The sequence below is a fragment of the Schistocerca piceifrons genome, chromosome 2 (assembly GCF_021461385.2).
Source record: "Schistocerca piceifrons isolate TAMUIC-IGC-003096 chromosome 2, iqSchPice1.1, whole genome shotgun sequence".
Classification (NCBI taxonomy): Eukaryota; Metazoa; Arthropoda; class Insecta; order Orthoptera; family Acrididae; genus Schistocerca; species Schistocerca piceifrons.
Window position 1 is genome coordinate 1083668726 of NC_060139.1, and position 23488 is coordinate 1083692213.

The following is a 23488-nucleotide window of genomic DNA, read 5'->3' on the forward strand; positions in this document are numbered from 1 at the left end:
TTTAGGCAATTTATGAAACAGAACAGTAATGATCCTGAATGTAGTGGGTTACCTTGTAGAAAAAATGGGCCTAACATTTTTGTGAAAGTTATTCTGTTGATTGTCATTCAGAATTGTTAAAACTTGCTGAATACTTTTTCAATACATCAGGGCACAATGCAAATACAGAAAGAGTGTTTTCGCTCATTACAGCACAGTGGACTGATGACAGGAACCTTGACTCTGTTAGACGTATGTTCACAGACCACTGTAATTTGAAAGAATTTTCCGGTCTACCTTTTTACAGCTATCTGCTAAGCAATTCTACACTTATACAGAAAATTTGATCTTCAGGGAAGTAGCAATAAAAGTTAAGGAATGTATGTTATGTACCTTGATTAATTCACTTAATTAGATTTGAGCGTTTTTTCTGTGTGTCTTTTTTCCATCTTTATCCTTTCTGAATCTGTTTGTCCTCTTTTTTTTATACGTTTTTATCTGGTCACCTTAAGTGTGGGCAGTTTCATAAAACCAGGCTGGCCAACGTAACAACAAGAAGTGAGTGTCCGGCAATGGCGGGTATAGTGGTGCAACTGCTGAAACAACCAGGACGGCACAGCAGTCCGACAATTCAGCAACATGGAGCACGTACTGTGCTCTCTCTCTCTCTCTCTCTCTCTCTCTCTCTCTCTCTCTCTCTCTCTGTGTATGTATGTGTGTGTGTGTGTGTGTGTGCGTGCGTGCGAGCGTTAGTTGTGAGTCGTACACACGTCTCAGGCAGCAGCCGCTTCTGCTGAGTGCTGTCGTTGGATCTGGTCGAGTGAGCAGGTGGACTGCCTGTGCTTGCTTGCCGCGGTAACCGCTGGCGCCACCACAACACACTGCAGCTGACAACGGACGCAAGTGGACGGCGTGCACAATGCGACGTCACGGGCACACACCGGGCACTGCCAACGACACGGAGGACGTTCCACAACCCCACAGACACAATGGTGATCAAGTTGATCACCTACTGAAGGGTATACTACAAAACATATCTCTGTTGTTCGACAAGACATTGTGATAGCACATAGGCACAAATAATGGTAATAATAAAAATAATAATAGTTATAGTATTATTTACACATCCTTTGCTTTCTTTTGTAGGATGGTATATTAGGTAGTGACATTAATCCTAGACACTTTGTAGAGATTCACTGAATACTGCATTGAGGAGTTTACTTTAGTTGAAATGTCTGATATAATTCATGACAAATTTTCAGAGAACATGCCTCATTTCACTATTTCAAAATCAAAGATCGACTATAAAAATGTTATTAAAAATTTTTAAAAAATCGAACAAAATGAAAACCAAGAGTGTGAGAACGTTACAAATTACTTGGTATGATAGTTATTTCAATATTTCTTCGTATTTCGTGGGATGTTGTTGTGGTCTTCATTCCTCAGACTGGTTTGATGCAGCTTTTCATGCTACTCTATCCTGTGCAAGTTTCTTCATCTCCCAGTACCTACTGCAGCCTACATCCCTCTGAATCTGCTTAGTGTATTCACCTCCTGGTCTCCTTCTACGATTTTTACCCTCCACACTGCCCTCCAGTACTAAATTGGTGATTCCTTGATGCCTCAGAACATGTTCTACCGACAGATCCCTTCTTTTAGTCAAGTTGTGCCACAAACTCCTCTTCTCCCCAATTCTGTTCAATACCTCCTCATTAGTTATGTGATATACCCATCTAATCTTCAGCATTCTTCTGTAGCACCACACTTCAAAAGCTCCTGCTCTCTTCTTGTCTAAACTATTTATCGTCCATGTTTCACTTCCATACATGCCCACACTCCATACAAATACCTTCAGAAACGACTTCCTGACGCTTAAATCAATACTGGATGTTAACAAATTTCTCTTCTTCAGAAACGCTTTCCTTGCCATTGCCAGTCTACATTTTATGTCCTCTCTACTTTGACAATCATCAGTTATTTTGTTCCCCAGATAGCAAAACTCCTTTACTATTTTAAGTGTCTCATTTCCCAATCTAATTCCCTCAGCATCAACTTACTTAATTCGACTACATTCCATTATCCTCGTTTTGCTTTTGTAGATGTTCATCTTATACCCTCCTTTCAAGACACTGTCCATTCCGTTCAACTGCTCTTCCAAGTCCTTTGCTGTCTCTGACAGAATTACAATGTCATCGGCGAACCTCAAAGTTTTTATTTCTTCTCCATGGATTTTAATGCCTATTTCGAGCTCTTCTTTTTTTTCTTTACTGCTTGCTCAATATACAGATAGAGCAACATCGGGGACAGGCTACAACCCTGTCTCACTCCCTTCCCAACCACTGCTTCCCTTTCATGCCCCTCGACTCTTGTAACTGCCATCTGGTTTCTGTACAAATTGTAAATAGCCTTTCGCTCCCTGTATTTTACCCCTGCCACCTTCAGAATTAGAGTATTCCAGTCGTGAGATATACTTTTGAATTTGTAACTGCCTAGTCTTTGCTCGGCATCGAGTGCATCAAACGTCAAAGATCTTCAATATTTGATCACTCTGAACCACGAACTGACGATGGCCTCTAAGAGAGCTCCAAGTTGCTAATGGATTTCCGTCGTGAAATCATAATTTTAGGCCTCAACCACAGGTTCTCAATTAGGTTAAGATCGGGATTGTTGCAAGGCGATGGTAGCAAATAAATTTGATGTTCATCGAACAGTTTTTTACTGTTTTTCGTGGTATGATATGGAGCAATGTGTTGCTGAGGTATGCTCTGATGGTTGCTATCTTAGAACAAACCACAGATAGAAGGCAGCTATTTCAACACTGAGAGTTCGTCTTGGTAATTTTTGTACTAATCTCGCCAACACTGCCAGACGTCCTGTGCTATGACTCGCCATGCAGCCCCACACCATGACACAGGTGGGTTGCTTCATAGTGGCAGTCGGGCACCGGGACAATAAGTCTTCGGCTGGTTGACGACGAACGAACTTAACTCCATTAAATCCAAAGAAGCTGATCTTAGTCTCGTCACTCCAAACGACTTTAGCCCAGTCTGTTTGTTTCCATTCCTGTGTGCTTATGCCCACTTCACACGTTCCCGCCTATGCATTTTATTCAGGTAAGGTTTCTCCTTGGAGTCGTCGCTTGCAAACCATTTTCTGAAAGTTTCTGTCTGACTGTTCGAGTAAAAACTTCAAGCCCTGAAGTATTGCAGAGACAGGCGGCAGATCCTACGACAGTCTTGATTAATCAGTGCTGATTTACTGCTGTTTCTTGGAGCAGTTTTGATTGATCCGGTTTCCCCATAGTGTCTCCACCCAAACTTTGGCAATTTCTGGGTACTTATAACCTTCTTCTGGGAGTGTTGATGCCTTACTCGGTTTACTTGGTGAGTAATCAGCGCGTTTCGGTGGAGGAGACAGCTTTTTCAATTCGTCGTCCGCTTCAACGCAGCTCACGCTAAAGTATCCTTACACTTCAACAACAATGTATTGCAATCACTTGAGCTACAAAAATGATCATAACTATTTTTCTCAGTGGGTAAAGCAATACTAACACCTTTACATTGATTGATTTATTGGCAGCCGGCCGCGGTGGTCTAGCGGTTCTGGCGCTGCAGTCCGGAACCGCGGGACTGCTACGGTCGCAGGTTCGAATCCTGCCTCGGGCATGGGTGTGTGTGATGTCCTTAGGTTAGTTAGGTTTAAGTAGTTCTAAGTTCTAGGGGACTTATGACCTAAGATGTTGAGTCCCATAGTGCTCAGAGCCATTTGAACCATTTATTGGGAAAAACAAATTACAAACGGTTACTCAAACAGGTAAAACAACTGACCAGAATTAATGCCGCTGCTGTACGTTCAAAGACATGTGGATATTAAAAACTAAAATACACAGTATTAATGTTTCAAAATGATTTCTCTTTTATACTTTCTTTTGAAAGTGCCTTCGGCATTTTATACCATCCTTAGACAACTTAAGATTTAGCAAATAGTACACATAACATCAGTTACACTTTCTAGGTCTACAGAGATTGTTTTCCTGAAGATATGCAACATTTTACGCATTTACACCTATATGAAAAACATAAGCATAATAAAATACACAAGAAAGCTACGAAGAAAAAAAATGTTCAGAGATGTATACTGGCAACAAATGGACACCAAATCCACATGCTATATGTAGGTAGATCTCCACAGGTACTCGCGAATAGATTAAATCCAGGAAATATACAGCAGCTCTCTATACCAGAAATACTGCTGCCCACATTCTGTTCAATAATATACACGAGGTTCCACCTCTAGAAGAGAGAATTTATAGGATTACCTGCAATTTGTGTAACAAATTGTATGCAGGACTATCAGGTAGTGCAGTAACTGCCCGTCTGACTGAATATGAAGGGAGATGGAGACTGAAAAAGAAAGAGTCTACGTTTGCCAAACATGCTTACTCAATGTCTTTCCTATGATATTAATTGCGATCCTTTCCATATATCGAATAAAGGCCCACAAGTAACATTACTTGAAATTCTATCTAGCCATGAACACCAATCACAGAACGCTGGCTTAATCCTTAATGATCAAATACCATTGGTAAACTAGGAGCAATCAATTAATATCTTCTCAATGTAAAATAATGTGCTTGTTGTAAACAGGATAGAGGTTATCCTGTTACGTTCCATTGACACCTTACTCTTCTCTGCTCCCTTCCGCCCTCCTCCCGCCCCCACCACCACTATTTTTTCTGCCTCTCTACCAGCACTCATCGGTGTTCTGTTTTTTCTTGTGCATTTTTATGCTAATGAGCCTTGAGTATAATGTAATAGAGAATTTATTAGTTCATGGTTTCTTTGTCTATTTTGTTATGGTTGTGCTTTTCGTTTAGATGTAGAGCAGTAAGATGTGACACATATTTCGGAAAATCAAACCTTGTACTGTTATAAAATATCGCTCGATACGGTGTGGACTGTCTGCAATCTTCGTTTGGCAGCGGATGACTTAAAAAGCTGAAAGATGGCTCACAACAGACCATAAAATAAATATTATGTTCCAGTTTTTAATGCCTATGTTCCTCCAAGAACCGAAGGAATATATGGTGTAGGTAATATCATGCGGAAGGAAATTTCTATTTCTCACACTGATTACAAGAAGAAAAGCCCTCCTGAAAGAAACATATTTCGTTAAATAGAATCAAAATTAAAGCATCGACAAGTATTTAGTAAGGATATTTGTAGAGAGTGTAGTCGAGTACGCAAGTGAAACTTGAACGATAAATAGTGTAGACAAGATGAAAGCTTTTGAATTTTGATGTTATAGAAGATGCCGATGGTTAGATAGATGAAATAACTAATTAGGAGATACTGAGTTCGTTAGAAAAGAAATTTGTTGCATAATTTGAGAAAAAGAAAGCTTCGATTACTGAACTCAACCCGAGGCTTTAAGGTATCGCCGGCCGTTGCGGCCGAGCTGTTGTAGACGCTTCAGTCCGGAGCCGCGCGACTGCTACGGTCGCAGGTTCGAATCCTGCCTCGGGCATGGATGTGTGTGATGTCCTTAGGTTAGTTAGGTTTAAGTAGTTCTAAGTTATAGGGGACTGATGACCTTAGATGTTAGGTCCCATAGTGCTCAGAGCCATTTGAACCATTTTATCATCAGTTTGCTAATAGAGGGAATCATGGTCGTTGAAATCTGTAGAAACTGTGCTGCAGAAAGCAGGTTCAAATGGATGTGGCTCGTGGTATTTATGAAAACATGAAGACGTTTCCACACTACAGAATAGCGTGGAGAATTGCAATAAATCAGTCTTCGTAGAGAGGACACCAACAATAACCACAATTATGAACAAAAACCCATTGAAATCATAGACGATAACTCTTACTTACATGATCATCCTTCCAGCCATATGAAATGAATAAATAAAAACTGAGTTGCAGAATATCCTTTATACGAATAACATAGTAAAAACTTCTACATATTCCTGCTCAGAGACGTTTACCAGTGTGAAAATGAATAATTTATTTATTCTAGAATCCTATGGTATCTAATCTACATAAGATTTTTATTTCAAATATTTTCTAAACAAATACTAATGTTTTTATTTTCTTCATTTCCATACGCAATGCACCCGAGGATTGTTTCAGGTTGATCTAGCCTAATCTTCTGACACCGAGCTTGCTAGGTACGCACCTATGAAAATATTGCTACTCCTATTCTTTCATGAACGATGCTATCTTAAGCATTCATTGTGTGATGTCACGTAACACACTTATTCGCCTAGCTATCTACTTCTTGCAAATGTCATTACTTTAACACAGTTCACTCTTTAGACTGCCGAAGGCGCCGTTTAAAGTCAGTTGAGGTAACTTAGCTTCTATATTATCAGTTAATAATACCGCAAAAATTACGTCAGATGCTTTGTTCTGATCATTACCCTTTTCATACACACACTTTGGTATTGTGAAGTTACTTCATTCCTGGTGTGCTGTAACATCCACAGTTTAGGATTGTAATGACGAATAACATACTAAATTTTATGAAGCGAAAGGACGAAGAAGTAAAACAATAACAAAATAACGAGTCAAACCCTTACTTGTAACTACGGCTGATTACATTTACCGTCGATCGATATTCCAAACCAGCCACAATTTAAAAAAGGGTACTAATTTACTCTCAGCAATTCTGTTGCAAAAATTGTGTAAGGGAATAAATAAAGTCATCAAATGTAATAGCTCTGTCAACCTTAGAGATAACCGATTCGTATTCTTCCCTTTTAGATAAAATAAATAAAATTTTGGGAATATCGTTCGAAACATTTCGGAAGCGCAATTTGTAAATTCAGAAGCATGCAGCACGTGGAAAATGTCAATGAACTCGTTCATAGGTAATGCTTTCACACTCGTTATGAACTTGTTTAATTATTTGGTAATTAGCGGAAACTTCTTAAACCTATTGCTTTTTCTAACATTTAGATAATATGATGTGGTGAAATACTGCAGTTCATCGGCCGCCAAGTAATCTGTTCTTTAGTCAACAGCGTTTTCTGAGTTTTTATCTCATCCTCATTATCTTATTCGCTCATGTTAATGTTTCCAGTTCTACATACCTACTGGAGCAAAATTTATCCAGTTTGAATTTGATTCTCTATACTTTGTCATCTCCTAGAAACACTTGCTTACACAGCTCTTTCCAGTATCAGGTAAACTTCTTTGAAATGACATTTCTTCCTCTGCATCTTCTCTCGTTCTTTTACTACCGTGATACCTTTTAATTGAATCTAGTTCCCTTCACCCGAGATTGCTCAAAGTCCATGTTTCCCTATCATCTAATGCTATGTCCCTGACCAATATTTTCGTCTTTGTTGTCATGTCAGTCCGAACAGTTTACGTCAAGCCACTTGTGGAAATTTTGTGGAAAGAAGCAGTCACTTTTACAGCTGTGTAGAATTCTTAATAGCGAACGAATTAGTCGCCTATGATCCCCTGTAACATTATGCCCTTTTAAAACCTACGATTAATGTTTAGCTTTGAATGACGTTTGTGAATTTCTGTTAATCAGAAGAACTACCTGAACATCTGAAGATAGGATAGTGTGAACCTGGAATCAATGAAGCTATACGAATGTCTTAAATAAGATATATTTGCATGGAAATTTATGCGTTATATGATTAGCGAAACAAATCTGAAATTTCCATGAGTTGGACCTAGAAAAACAGAGGCAATATAATTGTATTATTATTATTCACGTTTGGGCCCTACTGGACCACGCGAAGTACAATCACGGGGCATTCAGTTATTTTCTTTTAGACTTTCTCTCTGCCCAAATTGTTTTCATTCTCTCGAAATGAGCTCTTTTCCTTTCATCAGACCATGTGGTTCCAGTTTTCTTTGGTTTTTCAGCTTGACCAACTACCCAGTCATGAATTTTTTGCCTAAATAATTTTCTGTCTTGAATTTCATCTTGTTTTATATCTGCCTCTTTCATGTCCTCTTTTATAGCAGCAATCCATTTTATTGTCTCACATTTTGCTTTACTTCGATTTTCGTAGAATTCCACTACTTGTTTAGTTAGTCTGGTAGCATCCATTCTTTTAATATGCCCATAAAATTTTAATCTGCGTTTTTTCATATCCGAATATATGCTGGTGTATTGTTGAATTTCACTATTTGCTCTTAGCCTGTATGTTCCTTCTTCAGTATATTTTGGACCTAGAATTTTTCTGATTACTTTTCTTTCTCTTTTTCGGATTTCTTGAATGTCCTTTTTTCTGTTTAAAATTAGCGTTTCAGCCCCATAAAGGCACTCTGGTTTTATGACCGTGTTGTAATGTCTCAATTTAGAGTACCTCGAGAGACATTTTTTGTTGTAGATGTCTTTTGTAAGTCTAAAAGCTGTCTCCATCTTTTGACAACGAATTTCATTTCCAATTTTTTCTAGACCAGTCTCTGAGATTGTTTCACCTAAATATTTGAATTGCGAAACTCTTTTGATTTTTCCATACTTAGTTTCCAAAAGTTTGGGTGCCAGTTTGTTGCTAGTCATATACTGTGTTTTTTCAAATGAGATTTGGAGACCTACTCTTTCTGCTGTTTCTTTAAGAATTTCTATTTGTTTCTGAGCAATTTGGATGTCCTGCGTTAGAATAACCAAGTCGTCTGCAAAGGCCAAACAGTCTATTCGAATATTTGTTCGTCCTAATTTCACTGGTTGGTCAATTTTGAACTCCAATTTTCGTTCGCGACACTCTTGTATTACTTTTTCTAGAACGCAGTTAAATAGCAACGGAGAGAGTCCATCACCTTGCCTCACGCCTGTTTTTATTTCAAAGGGTTCTGAAATTTCTCCTCTGAACTTTACTTTTGATTTTGTACCAGTTAGCGTGTCTCTGATAATTGCCGTGGTTTTAGGATCCAGGCTTTGTTCTTTCACAATTTGGAAAAGAGATTCACGATCCACAATATAATTGTGTTGTATTTAAATACTTGTTGGAGAAACAAATGAACACTGAAAGCGAATTGCGGGCTATGTACCTTTGTTCTGAAAGAAGTAAGGGAACTGGACAAGTGATTTTAGCTCTGCTGCTAGTAACAGAATAAAGAAACATTCACTGGACTAGCAAATTATGAGAAAACTGTTGATAAAGTGGAATAGAATAAGAGGTTTCCACTCTTACGTAAAGCAGTATCAGTTATAAGTGAAGAATTCTAGTGTAGTACGTTAACCTTAAACAAAACAGACAAGAGTATTTTACACTCACAAATGTTACAACACTGCAAATTGAAGAAAAGTATGAGACATTGTTTATTATACCCATTGGTAGCTAATGCGTATATGGAGAAGACACTGAAGGGAGTGAAGAACACTTTTTGATTTAGGTACTGTTCATCACGGACTGAAAATCAGCATGATGACATAACAAAGGTCGCCAAATGTGAACTGAAACTAGGGTGGGAGTTTAATGAAATGTTGTGTGTACTAGCTCATGATTATAATGTTGGTACAAATAAACACGACGCTCAAGCAATTGTGTAATTGTGTGCGTAACAGGTGTAATTATTGGGTCGTTTAATATTAAACATTGTTACAGTCCCTAAACGGTGGATAAATTTCGCTAATCAGGACGTAGAATATGTAAGAGCTGCTTTACTTCCCAAGCAGTAAGGATCCCACGCCAGTTTCATTGCCCTCATAATTAAGATGAAACTGAAGTCTTTGGCAAACAAGGAGTGATAAAACTGCCAAAATCAACTGAACTTTAATAACTTGGCTGCCTATCGAGTAGCAACTTTCTGTGGATCGAGTGTCAGTGGTATAGTCACAACGTACAGTCGATACTGACGTCATTAATTGAGGCTGCCCCTACCATTAAAATCTGAAGTAACCTAGAAAATCAGGCCGTACGACACTCAAGAATAAGGCATGATATCATTAGAGTCTACAAAAGAAACTATTCGCAGTTCCATAAGGTGAAGGGAGGCCTACCTGTGCCAATGTCTTCACTAAGGGAGACTGTAAAAGAATAGAGGCAATACTGAAATCGTGACTCGAAATTCGATCTTTGGCTACAAATAATAGTTACAGTCTCCACGAAGCTCAACCGTGAATACCATTCAGCAGTAGTTTACATGCAGTAGACAGAGCAAAGGAAAAGACTATGTTCCATTAAGTGAGAGTTCTCTATCTTCTCTTCAGCACAAGCTGTCAACCTGCCCTTGTTGCTGTGAGGTATCCCAGTTTACGACAGAGATATAGGAACGGTCGTTTTGAGAGAGAGAGAGAGAGAGAGGAAAAAAATGAAACGTAGGAAATTAGGAGATTATGGCTCCTCCGAATAAGTAAAGGAACTGAATGGAAGAGAAATATCTAAGTGCAGTCAGCTATTTGACTGAATGTCTAACAACCGTGGCCTGCAAACACTGTTTCATCCCAGTTTTCCCTAATTATTCTCCTTAACAAAACAGCGAGTGACTGAAAGAGGATGTGCAGTGAACTAGAGCAAGTTGAATTCCTATCCGCTAGGATGGCGTGTCCAGCGTGTGCTCGTGACCTGGTCGTCCAGAGAACGCCTGAAAATCGGCGATGTGCCGCTAGCGCAGCCCTGCGCGGCAACTCGGCTGGCGTGCAAGGAGATGGCGGAGAACCAGCGACGGAGGAAGGGGACACGCAGAGCAGTTAACGGCGGTTACACGCCGCCCGGAGTTGCAGATTGCGTGCGCAGCACTGGGGCAGCCTGGGGTTGGGATGGGTGTGAGATAGCAACTGGAGGCAACTTGTTATCAACACGACGACGTCGGTTTCTCCACCGGGCGGTTGGGCGGTGCCCGGCGTCGTGATTCCTGTGAAGACGGTACTGACTGTACGCTAGGGATTCTGCCTGTGGTGTGGATCCCTGCACAGCAGCAAGCCCACATAGAGAGATGTCCAGTTTGGGCTGGGATTCTCGTTAATGCTGTCCCAGCAAGTTTAACATTCAGTGTCGTTCTGTGAGCGACCGTCTAAGGTGCAGTGCCACTGATAGTTCAAGCTTGCTTTCGTGAATTGCACTTCTGTGCTCCACTGTTTTATGTTAAATCACCTTCTTTTGGGATTTTGTTATATCTGCATCTACATCTACATAGATGCTCCGCAAGCCACGGCAAGGTATGGTGCAGGGTACCCGGTAACATCACTACTTATTTCCTTTCCTTTTTCACTTGCAAGTAGAGCAACACTGTCTGTCTGCCTTCGTATGAGAGCTATTTTCTCGTATCTTATCTTCGTGGTACCTATGCGCAATGTGTGTTGGTGGTAATAGAATCGTTCGGCAGTCAGCTTCAAATGTCGGTTCCCTAAACTTTCTCAATAATTTTCTCAACAATGTTCTTCGAAAAGTAGGTTGCCTTCCCTCCAGGTATTCCCATTTGAGTTCCCGAAGCATCTCCGTAACACACATGTGTTATTCGAACCAACACGTAACAAATGTAACAACCCACCTCTGAACTGCTTCGATGTCCTCCTTCAGTTGAACCCGGTACGGATCCTAAACACTCAAACAGTAATCAAGAATAGGTCGCATCAGCGTCCTACATACGTCTCCTTTACAGATGAAGCACACATTCCTAAAATTCTTCCAATAAGCCGAAGTCGACCATCTGCCTTCCGTACCACGCTCCTCACACGCTGCTTCCATTTCTTATCGGTTTGCTACGCTACGCCCAGACAAATAAGCAATGTGACTTTGTCAAGCTGTTTACTATTAATACTGTATCGAGCATTACAGGTTTCGTTTACCTCCTCATCTGCATTAACTTACATTTTCCCACATTTAGGCCTAGCTCCAATTGATCACACCAACTAGAAATATTTATAAGAAATCTCGTTTCTTCCTATAGTCACTCAACTTCGATATTTCACCGTCACCACAACATGATCAGCAAACCAGAGATTGCTGTTGATGCCGTCCGCCAAATCATTTGTGTATATAGAAAATAACAGCGGTCCTATCACACTTCCCTTGTCTCTGATGAACAGTCACCGTCGAGGACAGCATACTGAACCCAAGACCGCTCTTACTTAAGAAGTCTTCGAATTACTCTTATATCTGTGAACTTATTCCATACGTTCGTACCTTTGTTAACTGCCTGCAGTGAGGCAGCGTGTCAAATGTTTTCCGGAAATCTAGAACTATGGAATCTGCCTGTTGCCCTTCATTTATAGTTCGCAGTATATATCATGTGAGAAAAGGGGAAGCTGAGTTTCGCACGAGAGATGCTTTCTAAAAGCATGCTGTTTCGTCGAATTAAGCTTCTCAATCTCAATAAAATGTATTATACTCAAACTGAGAATATGTTCGAGTATTCTGCAGCAAACAGAAGTTATGGATACTGGTCTGTAATTTTGCGGGTCCGTTCTTTTACCCTTATTTTCTACGCGAGTCACCTGCGCTCTTTTCCAGTCGTTTGGTACTTTGTGCTGGGTGAGAGGTTTGCAATAAATGCGAGGTAGATAAGTGGACAGGGTCGTAAAGCGAACTGGAATTCCATCCGGACTGAGCTGGTTGTCTACGGCAGGAACAGCTTATTACAATATTGTCTATGCGGGAGTCCGTCCGATGGTCAAAGGCGGTATGTTTGTACGATTCTCCTGCGTGAACGATTTCTTGAAAGCGAAATTTAAAACCTCGGCTTCAGTTTCGCTATCTTCAACTGCCACTGATCGACAGGGGACTGAATTCAAAACTTAGAGCCGCTTAGCGATTTTACATAGGACCAGAATTTTCACGAGTTCTCTGCCAGACCTTTTGTTAAGGTTTGACGGTGGTAGTTGTATGCTACACACATAGGTCTCTTCACAGACACACAAATCTCTCCTAACCCTTGCTTGTCGCCATTTGTGCGTTCTCTATTGATCTGAGTGTGCCACTGCTTCCACAGTATCATCTGAATTTCGTTATTAAACTATGGTATGTCTTTCCAGAGAAATGAAAACGAAAGAAATGGAAAAAGGAAGTAAGTTGTTTATTATTTCAAAAGTAATCGACGTAACTTTTAACAACACACTGTGAGACATGAGACAAGACAGTAAATATCTTCCTGGAATAGCGTTTGGGGATGCCCGCGGAACAATAATTGTACCCAGGCGTTCATCTCCTCGTTCGAAGTAAGTCGACAGCTACGGATGTCTTTCTTCACGGCTGCAAAAAATACGGGAATCTCACGGGGAAAGATCAGGACTGTATGGAGGATATGTAAGAGGTAAGAGCTTCCCAGAGGAACTCCTGCAGCGTAGACAGAACAATGTTGGCACGTATCGTAGTGTTGCACATTTCTGCCTACGGGCTCATCACCCCGCCCTGTCGCTACGGCACCTTCCTGCTATTCCGTGGACTGCCTGCGAGCTCTCAGCCTCGTCCCTTATGGCTGTAAGTTATGGATGACCGGAACCTTGAAGATAAGTAACCTTGAAATCAAGTACGCCTGCCCTCTCGTTCCCGTGCAGTCCAATATCGGCCACTGTCACTTCTGAGGGGCTTTCCAAACTTTTCTGATTACACAGTCTCTCACGAGTACATGGAATATCTGTATTCTTCACAGTGATCACTCAACATCCGACGCTGTTTAACCCCCCTCCACCCCCCCCCCCTTGTATAGCTTACGAGGCCTCGTAACAACGTACTCCACACTGGTGGCCATTGTACTTATCACCGATAATTGTAACTCTAATCGTTTTATTATACTGACCGGTTGTGTGCACGTGTACGAAGCTACATTGACATTTGATTATGTCTTCTGACTGCTTCACTTACTTTGTCGGGCAGTGTATTATTATTTTGTAACATCTAAATCCACATGACTGGTGCACAATTCACACTTAAGTGCTTGACAGAGGGTTCATCGAACGTGCTTAGACTACTCTACTCTTCCGGCCGCTCGGATCGGCCTCGCGATTAGAGGCGCCATTTCACGGATTGCGCGGCCCCTCCCTCCGGAGGTCCGAGTCCTCCCTCGGGAATGTGTGTGTGTGTGTGTGTGTGTGTGTGTGTGTGTGTGTGTGTGTATGTGTGTTCTTTTTAGCATAAGTTAGTTTAAGTAGTGTGTAAGTCTAGGGACGGATGGCCTCAGCAGTTTGGCCCCTTAGGAATTCACACACATTTGAACATCAACTTTTCCGCTAGCGAGCGGGAAAAACGAATACTTCACTCTTTGGTGTGCGAGCTCTGATTTCTCTTATTTTTTACGGTGACCATTTCTTCCTACGTAGGTGAGAATCAACAAAATGTTTTCGCATTCGGAGGAGAAAGGTGAAGTTTGAAATTTCGTGAAAATACCATACCGCAATAGAAAAGGCCTCTGTTTCAATGATTACGTCCCAAACTTGAGTATCATATCCACAACACTTTCTCCCCTACTTCGCCATAATAAAAAACGAGCTACCGTTCTTTGAACTTTTCCGTGTCCCCTGTCAATCCTAAATGGTAAGTGTCCAAAACCGCGCAGCGGTGGTCCATAAAATGAGGTACTAGCGTAGTGTAGGCAATCTCTTCAGTAGATCTGTTTCATCTTCTATGTATTTTGGCAATGATACACTGTGTTTGTTTCCCCTTACTCATAACATTATCTACGCAATCGACCAATTTAAGTTTTTCATGATTGTAATTCCTAGGCATTTAAATGAATTGATAGCTTTTAGTTTTGTGTGATTTATGTTTTAACCCAAAATTTGAGAGGTCCCTTTTAGTAGTGATATGGATGGCCTCCCGCTTCTTATTATTTAGTTTCAATTACCACTCTTCGAACCATACATAGATCCTGTGTAAATCACTTTGCAATTTGCTTTCATCTTTTGATGGCTTTACTAGTTGACGGCATAATCTGTAAACAATCTAAGATGGCTACTCACTCAGATTCTCTGGCTCACTCTGAGCACTATGGGACTTAACATCTTAGGTCATCAGTCCCCTAGAGCTTAGAACAACTTAAACCTAACTAACCTAAGGACATCACACACATCCATGCCCGAGGCAGGATTCGAACCTGCGACCGTAGCGGTCGCGCGGTTCCAGACTGTAGCACCGAGAACCACTCGGCCACTCCGGCCGGAGATTCTCTCCTAAATGGTTAATATGGATTAGGAACAACAGGGAATCTGTAACACTTTCTTGCCGAACGCCAAATATCACTTACGTTTTGCTCGCAGTTTTTTTGCGAGCTGTTCGTTTATGGCAGGAAACCACGGACCCAGTAGAAAAACTGAGACGATAATCCACAGGCACACTGTGTGATTAGGAGCCGCTTGGTAATAACGGTGTCAAGGGCATTCTGGAAATATAGAAATATGGAGTAGTTTGAAACCTTTTAAATCCCCGGTCCATTGCACTCATTAATTTGTGTGAATAATGAGCTAGTTTGTGTTTGACAAAAATGATATATTCTGAGTCCATGATAGTTATATGTTAATAGATCGTTTACTTGAAGGTAATTCATTAATTCGAACACAGTATATGTTCCAAAAAGCTACGGAAAATCAACGTCTGTGTCATGGGTGGATTACTCCTACTTTCTTTCTTGTGCACTTTTGTAAATTGTGCAGCTTGACAGCCTTAGGTATAGATCTTCCGTCGAGCGAGCGGTTCCATATGATTCCTAACTCTGAAGCTATTACATGAACATACACTGAAAGGAACCTAAATGATTTACAATATGGACCGACGACTTCCATTTATAAAGTGATTGAAGTTGTTTCGCTGCACCGGGGGTGTCTAATTTCTAATTAATCATGTTGGAGGGTCTTCTTGACTCGAATACTGTATTTACTTCATCTCCTTTTGAGAAGGAATTTCGGAAAACAGTCTTTCGTAACTCCACTCTACAGGTACTGTCATCGGTTAACATTAGCATTACTAGTGTGCGGTGAACGTATAGATAGTGTCTTGCCGCTTGTGTATTTTATATACCATTAGAACCTCTCGGAATCTCTATAAGATTATGAGACAGTTTCTTTGTGTAAAAAATTTATATTGTCTCGTGATGAAGTCCGCACTAAACTTCGAACTTCAGTAAAACATCACCAACTTGGAGATTTTGCGTTCTTTAAACTCTGCCACGATTTTTCTCGTCGCTTCTGCAACAGGGTTCTGTCCTCTTATTTGTACCATGGGGGATAGGACCATATCTTATTAATTTATTTGTGATACATATCTCAACTGCCGCGGATACTATTTCCTTGAATATAAGCCGCATCTAGTCTACATTTAAGTATTTTGTACGGAATGAAGAGTGTCTCTTAGGATATATATATATATATATATATATAGTGGTATATGGATGAAGAAAATACAGATAGGCTCACAGACATGATTCGAAAACGCCGACTAACATTCGATGGACACATACATAGAACGAACAACAACAAACTCAAAAAAGGATTTTTGATGTGGTAATTAGTTCAATCAGAAGAACCAATTGGTTTCAAGAAATAGAAGAAGACCTGAAACAAGCAGGGGTCAGTACTGAAATGATAAATGAAAGAGACAAATTCAAAACTAAAATTATGAAAACGAAATTTGAAGTAAAAGAAAGGAAGAAAACAGCAAAATATGGGCAGAGAAAAGAAAACAGGAAAAATTCCAAAGGATAAAGAGGTTTCGGGAAGAAAAAAATGGTTCAAATGGCTCTGAGCACTAAGGGAATTAACATCTGAGGTCATGAGTCCCCTAGAACTTAGAACTACTTAAACCTAACTATCCAGACTGAAGCACCTAGAGCCGCTCGGCCACAGGTTTTGGGAACAGGAAAAGAAGAAAGAAAAAATGAATAATCATGTAACATTCAAGTTAATCGGTGTCCTGGAAGCAAAAATGTGCAGTAATAATAATAATAATAATAATAACAAGAAGAAGAAACTGTAGTACTCGTTCACTCAGTAAGACAACCAATATTTCCACCTGATATAATTATGGATACAATTTGACACAAAGAGGACTGTGTGGCTTTATTGACTGAAAGACCCAGAGGGTTTGTTTTGCGGCGTAATCTTAAAGGGTTACCGTCTCATGTCCACAATGGCTCTCTTCCACGTGATATCTGAGAGCTGAATTTTAAATGATGATGTTGAGTAGAGGTGACTGTAAAGTGGTGTCATAATGATGAAGAAAGGCAGAGGGTAAATTGAAATGAGCGTTTGGCGTCATTGGCCGGAAGGTCTTATTACATTCGACGCCACATTGGGTGACCTTCGCGTCTTATGGGGATGAAATGATGATGACGACAACACAACACCCAGTCCCTCAGCGGAGAAAATCCCCGACCCAGCCGGGAATCGAACCCGCCCCCTTAGGGCGGTAGTTTGTCACGCTGACCGTTCAGCTATCGGGGTGGATAAGACAGAGGGTGAAACCCAACGACGGCTGCCGACTCATAGACTACTACTCTGGAACGGCAGCAAAGCGACCTCTGGGCTTAAAATACGAATCCTACAGAGAGATTACTAGCAGAAGCTTCACATGCCCCCACCCACACGGTGAAGGGTTTGGATTTGAGTGCAGCACATACAGGGTGTTTCAAAAATGACCGGTATATTTGAAACGGCAATAAAAACTAAACGAGCAGCGATAGAAATACACCGTTTGTTGCAATATGCTTGGGACAACAGTACATTTTCAGGCGGACAAACTTTAGAAATTACAGTAGTTACAATTTTCAACAACAGATGGCGCTGCAAGTGAAGTGAAAGATATAGAAGACAACGCAGTCTGTGGGTGCGCCATTCTGTACGTCGTCTTTCTGCGGTAAGCGTGTGCTGTTCACAACGTGCAAGTGTGCTGTAGACAATATGGTTTATTCCTTAGAACAGAGGATTTTTCTGGTGTTGGAATTCCACCGCCTAGAACACAGTGTTGTTGCAACAAGACGAAGTTTTCAACGGAGGTTTAATGTAACCAAAGGACCGAAAAGCGATACAATAAAGGATCTGTTTGAAAAATTTCAACGGACTGGGAACGTGACGGATGAACGTGCTGGAAAGGTAGGGCGACCGCGTACGGCAACCACAGAGGGCAACGCGCAGCTAGTGCAGCAGGTGATCCAACACCAGCCTCGGGTTTCCGTTCGCCGTGTTGCAGCTGCGGTCCAAATGACGCCAACGTCCACGTATCGTCTCATGCGCCAGAGTTTACGCCTCTATCCATACAAAATTCAAACGCGGCAACCCCTCAGCGCCGCTACCATTGCTGCACGAGAGACATTCGCTAACGATATAGTGCACAGGATTGATGACGGCGATATGCATATGGGCAGCATTTGGTTTACTGACGAAGCTTATTTTTACCTGGACGGCTTCGTCAATAAACAGAACTGGCGCATATGGGGAACCGAAAAGCCCCATGTTGCAGTCTCATCGTCCTGCATCCTCAAAAAGTACTGGTCTGGGCCGCCATTTCTTCCAAAGGAATCATTGGTCCATTTTTCAGATCCGAGACGATTACTGAATCACGCTATCTGGACATTCTTCGTGAATTTGTGGCGGTACAAACTGCCTTAGACGACACTGCGAACACCTCGTGGTTTATGCAAGATGGTGCCCGGCCACATCGCACGGCCGACGTCTTTAATTTCCAGAATGAATATTTCCATGATCGTGTGATTGCTTTGGGCTATCCGAAACACACAGGAGGCGGCGTGGATTGGCCTCCCTATTCGCCAGACTTCTTTCTGTGGGGACACTTGAAAGACCAGGGGTACCGCCATAATCCAGAAACAATTGAACAGCTGAAGCAGTACATCTCATCTGCATGTGAAGCCATTCCGCCAGACACGTTGTCAAAGGTTTCGGGAAATTTCATTCACAGACTACGCCATATTATTGCTACGCATGGTGGATATGTGGAAAATATCGTACTATAGTGTTTCCCAGACCGCAGCGCCATCTGTTGTTGAAAATTGTAACTACTGTAATTTCGAAAGTTTGTCTGCCTGAAAATGTACTGTTGTCCCAAGCATATTGCAACAAACGGTATATTTCTATCGCTGCTCGTTTAGTTTTTATTGCCGTTTCAAATATACCGGTCATTTTTGAAACACTCTGTACGTACACAGTCTGGTAGAGAAACCTGGCGCCACTAGCGCTCCTCCCCTTGCTGGCCAAATACCGGTCACGGAAATTACTTCCATCAGCAGGATTCGAGGCGCCTACGTCGGAGTAGAGTGCTGCTCAACACTGTTGATAACTGTACAGCCCGACGTTTCCCTACACAGTGAATCAGGATCCTGAACATACAAACGCAGGAAATTATACATTTCTAAAGTGAGTGGCAACATCTCGTATTACACGATATGGGGAAGCAGTCTGCAGACATTCGTGTACACGCTAAAACGTCGGAAGAACGGACGCGATGGCGATTACGCGGCTGTCAGGCGCGGCGCATTCAGCCGCTGGCAGCTGACGCGAGAGTTAACATTTGAGGTGGTTATTTGCCGATAAATCGTGTACAGGCTGTGCGAGCACAATTAGCGACCGCCGGCTGCGACGTCCGCATCAGCGAACACGGAAACGCTGCTCGGGGAAACACCGGAAAATACTGGTGGCAGCTTCCGCGGCTGTCAGGCGCGGCGCATTCAGCCGCTGGCAGCTGACGCGAGAGTTAACATTTGAGGTGGTTATTTGCCGATAAATCGTGTACAGGCTGTGCGAGCACAATTAGCGACCGCCGGCTGCGACGTCCGCATCAGCGAACACGGAAACGCTGCTCGGGGAAACACCGGAAAATACTGGTGGCAGCTTCCGATTCGTTGGTTGTCCAATCGGGCGTCAGTTGTTCTCCCAGCTGGCGGTTGCCGTCACTTGGACGACTCGTCTACCAGTTCCTGTCATTAAATACGCTGTGGACGGAGCAGACATTTGCATGAAATTTCTACTTTGTTCCCAGTAATAGGGTAATCTCTTTACGGAAGCGATGAACAAAGATCATTTTCTTATTTCTTCCTTTTGTTCTTTCCCTTAGAATTTAGGTGTTTCAAAATCTCTCCCATGTACCTTTAAGCCTTTCCCCGGTTCTGACCACTCTGATCACATTGCAGCGCCATTTTGTTCAGTGACAATAGAAGGACGCTTTTGGGGCAGAAACTTGTTTCACAGTTTAAACTGACAGAAATCCGAGGGAAGGTGGTGCCACTTATCGATGAGCCGGCCACGATGGTCTCGCGGTTCTAGGCGCGCAGTCCGGAACCGCGCGACTGCTACGGTCGCAGGTTCGAATCCTGCCTCGGGCATGGATGTGTGTGATGTCCTTAGGTTAGGTAGGTTTAAGTAGTTCTAAGTTCAGGGGACTGATGACCACAGCTGTTAAGTCCCATAGTGCTCAGGGCCATTTGAACCATTTTTGAACTTATCGATGAATTATGTCCGGAGCCACAAAATACAGAAAGAAGCTCAGGTAATGTTTAACGCGTTATCTGAACTCTGTCAAAGAGACTACGTATAATCAGTTGTAAATAGAACGAATAGACATTCATGCGAACCAGCTCTGCTCGACAATCTGTGAGACAACCCTTGCTTTTTCTAAACTTAAAGGAATTGAAATATAGCAAAACAAAAAGGTAGATCGTTAAAACAGATAAAGAAACACTATTACTGACAGATAATGGCTGATATGACGGAACAATAATTATGTGTCAAAGAATGACGCAGCAAATCTCAACCGAAGAGACATCAATTGCTTTATAACAATTTATTGCCTTTGTGTATTCCATTGATTAGTTAGTGAATATGGAATATATTTCTTCGTGTATCTTCTCCTAATACTACCGTAGGATACAAGGGTCCTGACAAGATACTTCGAACGTTTACCTCCCAAAAACTGTAGCAATGAGATTGTCGAAACATAAGATCAACTACATTACGTTAACTCATGGATCTATGAGGTTGAAGTTTAGGAAAACCGCGATTTCTGGCAAAATTAATTTCAGTTTAAATTCAGAAAAACGCGTTATTCGGCAAAAAAGAAACCATTTATCTTAGAAACTCGTTTCCTGCCTCATATCATATGTCATAAGAAACGTTGTTAGTCTGACGTATGATTATAAAGCAATTTGTTGCTTAAATTCATAGATTTGGTGTTACTTACCGGTCTTCGAGTATTGTTGAGGTGCCTGTCTTCAAAACCGACTTTTCATCGGAATCTCTAAAACCATCATAACAGCAATCGCATATATGTTACAGATTTTAATTTCTGTATTTTCTGTTTACCACATGAAACAGGGTGTATTTAGAGATATTTTTAAAAGAAGCAAATCTAGAGTTCTCTCCTGCAGTAATTGCCCAAGTTGATCGGAATGCACAACGGACATGAATGGATGCAGGTGAGAAGACAGGATGCTTACGTATGTGTCACCTGTCAGAGTGGTATCTAGACGTATCACGGGTCCCTTGTCACTCCAACTGCACACGCCCCACACTATTAAAGAGCCCCTACCAGCTTGAACTGTCCCCTGCTGACATGTAGGGTCCATGAATTCATGAAGCTGTCTCCATACCCGTACGCGTCCATCCGCTCGATACAAAATGGTTCAAATGGCTCTGAGCACTATGGGACTTAACTTTTGAGGTCATCAGTCCCCTAGAACTTAGAACTACTTAAACCTAACTAACCTAAGGACATCACACACATCCATGCCCGAGGCAGGATGCGAACCTGCGACCGTAGCGGTGGCACGGTTCCAGACTGTAGCGCCTAGAACCGCTCGGCGACTCCGGTCGGCCGCTCGATACAATTTGACTGACTATGCAACATGTTACCTGTCAACAACAGTCCAATATCGGTGTTGACGGGCCCAGCCGAGGCGTAAAGCTTTGTGTCGTGCATTTATCAAGGAAACACGAGTGAACCTTCGGCTCCCAAAGCTCATTTCGATGATATTTCGTTGATGGTTCGCACGCTGACACTTGTTGATGGCCCAGCATTGCAATCTGAAGCAATTTGCAGAAGGGTTGCACTTCTGTCACGTTGACCGATTCTCTTCAGTCGTCGATGGCCCCGTCCTTGGAGCATCTTTTTCTGAACGTGGCGATGTCGGATATTTGATGGTTTAGTGGATTCCCGATATTCACGGTACACTCGTGAAATGGTCGTACAGGAAAATGCCTCTTCATAGCTTTCTCGAAGATGCTGTTTCGCATCGCTCGTGCGCCGACTATAACACCACGTTCAAACTCACTTACATCTTGATAACCCGGCGTTGTAGCAGCAGTAACGGATCTAAGAACTGCGCCAGAAACTTGTTGTCTTATAGAGGCGTGGCCGACCGCAGCGCCGTATTCTGCTTGTTTACATATATCTGTATTTGTATACGCATGTCTACACCAATTCCTTTGGCGCTTCAGTGCATACAGGGTGGTGCACTGATGGTGACCGGGCCAAATATCTCACGAAATAAGCGCCAAACGAAAAAACTACAAAGAACGAAACTTGTCTAGCTGCCGACGGGGTGGCCGAGCGGTTCTAGAACCGCGCGACCGCTACGGTCGCGGGTTCGAATCCTGCCTCGAGGATGGATGTGTGTGATGTGCTAAGGTCAGTTAGGTTTAAGTAGTTCTAAGTTCTAGGGGACTTATGACCACAGAAGTTAAGTTCCATAGTGTTCAGAGCCATTTTAACCATCTGAAGGAACTTCTACTGTAGTTCATTATGCTGAAAGATATCCGTTGTTTTGGGAGATGGAGGTTATTAAATGAAAGGGTCTCTGGAATGATGCTGTTGTTTGCGTAAGATATTATCTTACTAAGAATACATAAGAGGAGTTGAGTCTATGAAATTTTAAAATGCTCACCCAATGAAACACGAGCATTACTGGCGACTGCCAAAGATGATCTCGGTTTGTGGAAGGCCGGCGTATATCAGATTCCACGTCAATGTCGGAAAACGTTTGTTGGTCAGACAGTGCGCACCGTCGGATATCGTACCAGAGCCCCTTTCGACTGATGTATCCCAACAAGACAGCGGTTACAGAGCACTGCTTGTCCGAGAATCACGAGATGCAGTACGAACATAGCAAGATCTTGACACAGACTTCCAAATACTGGGACAGTGTTGTCAGAGAGGTCATAGAAATTCGCACCAGGGACGATCTCATCAGCCGAGATTACGGCTATAATCTTAGCAAGGCTTGGGAACCAGCACTGAGTTTAATTAAGAACACCCTCATCAGACAAAACGATCTGGCGACTAGGGCGGACAGAGAACTTACATCGACCCTACCACAGACGCGGATGGTGGGGTCTCCGCGGCCACTGACGCGCAGCCTCGGGCACGGACCGCCGAGGGGGCGGCTGGAAGGGAGCAGCTGACATTAGCCAGCCGCGCGCCCTCAGGAGTTCAGCTCGTCGACGTTTCTGATCGCCGAAATACTGTGCCCGCTGGACACTATGATGTGGGAATACACCCGTGGGATGTTCCATAACAAATACACCAGGAGAAACTGCAAAATCACTCCAGTGCAAACAGTTACAAGATTAAATTCATTCGGAATTGCTTCATTCAGAGCCCATAATT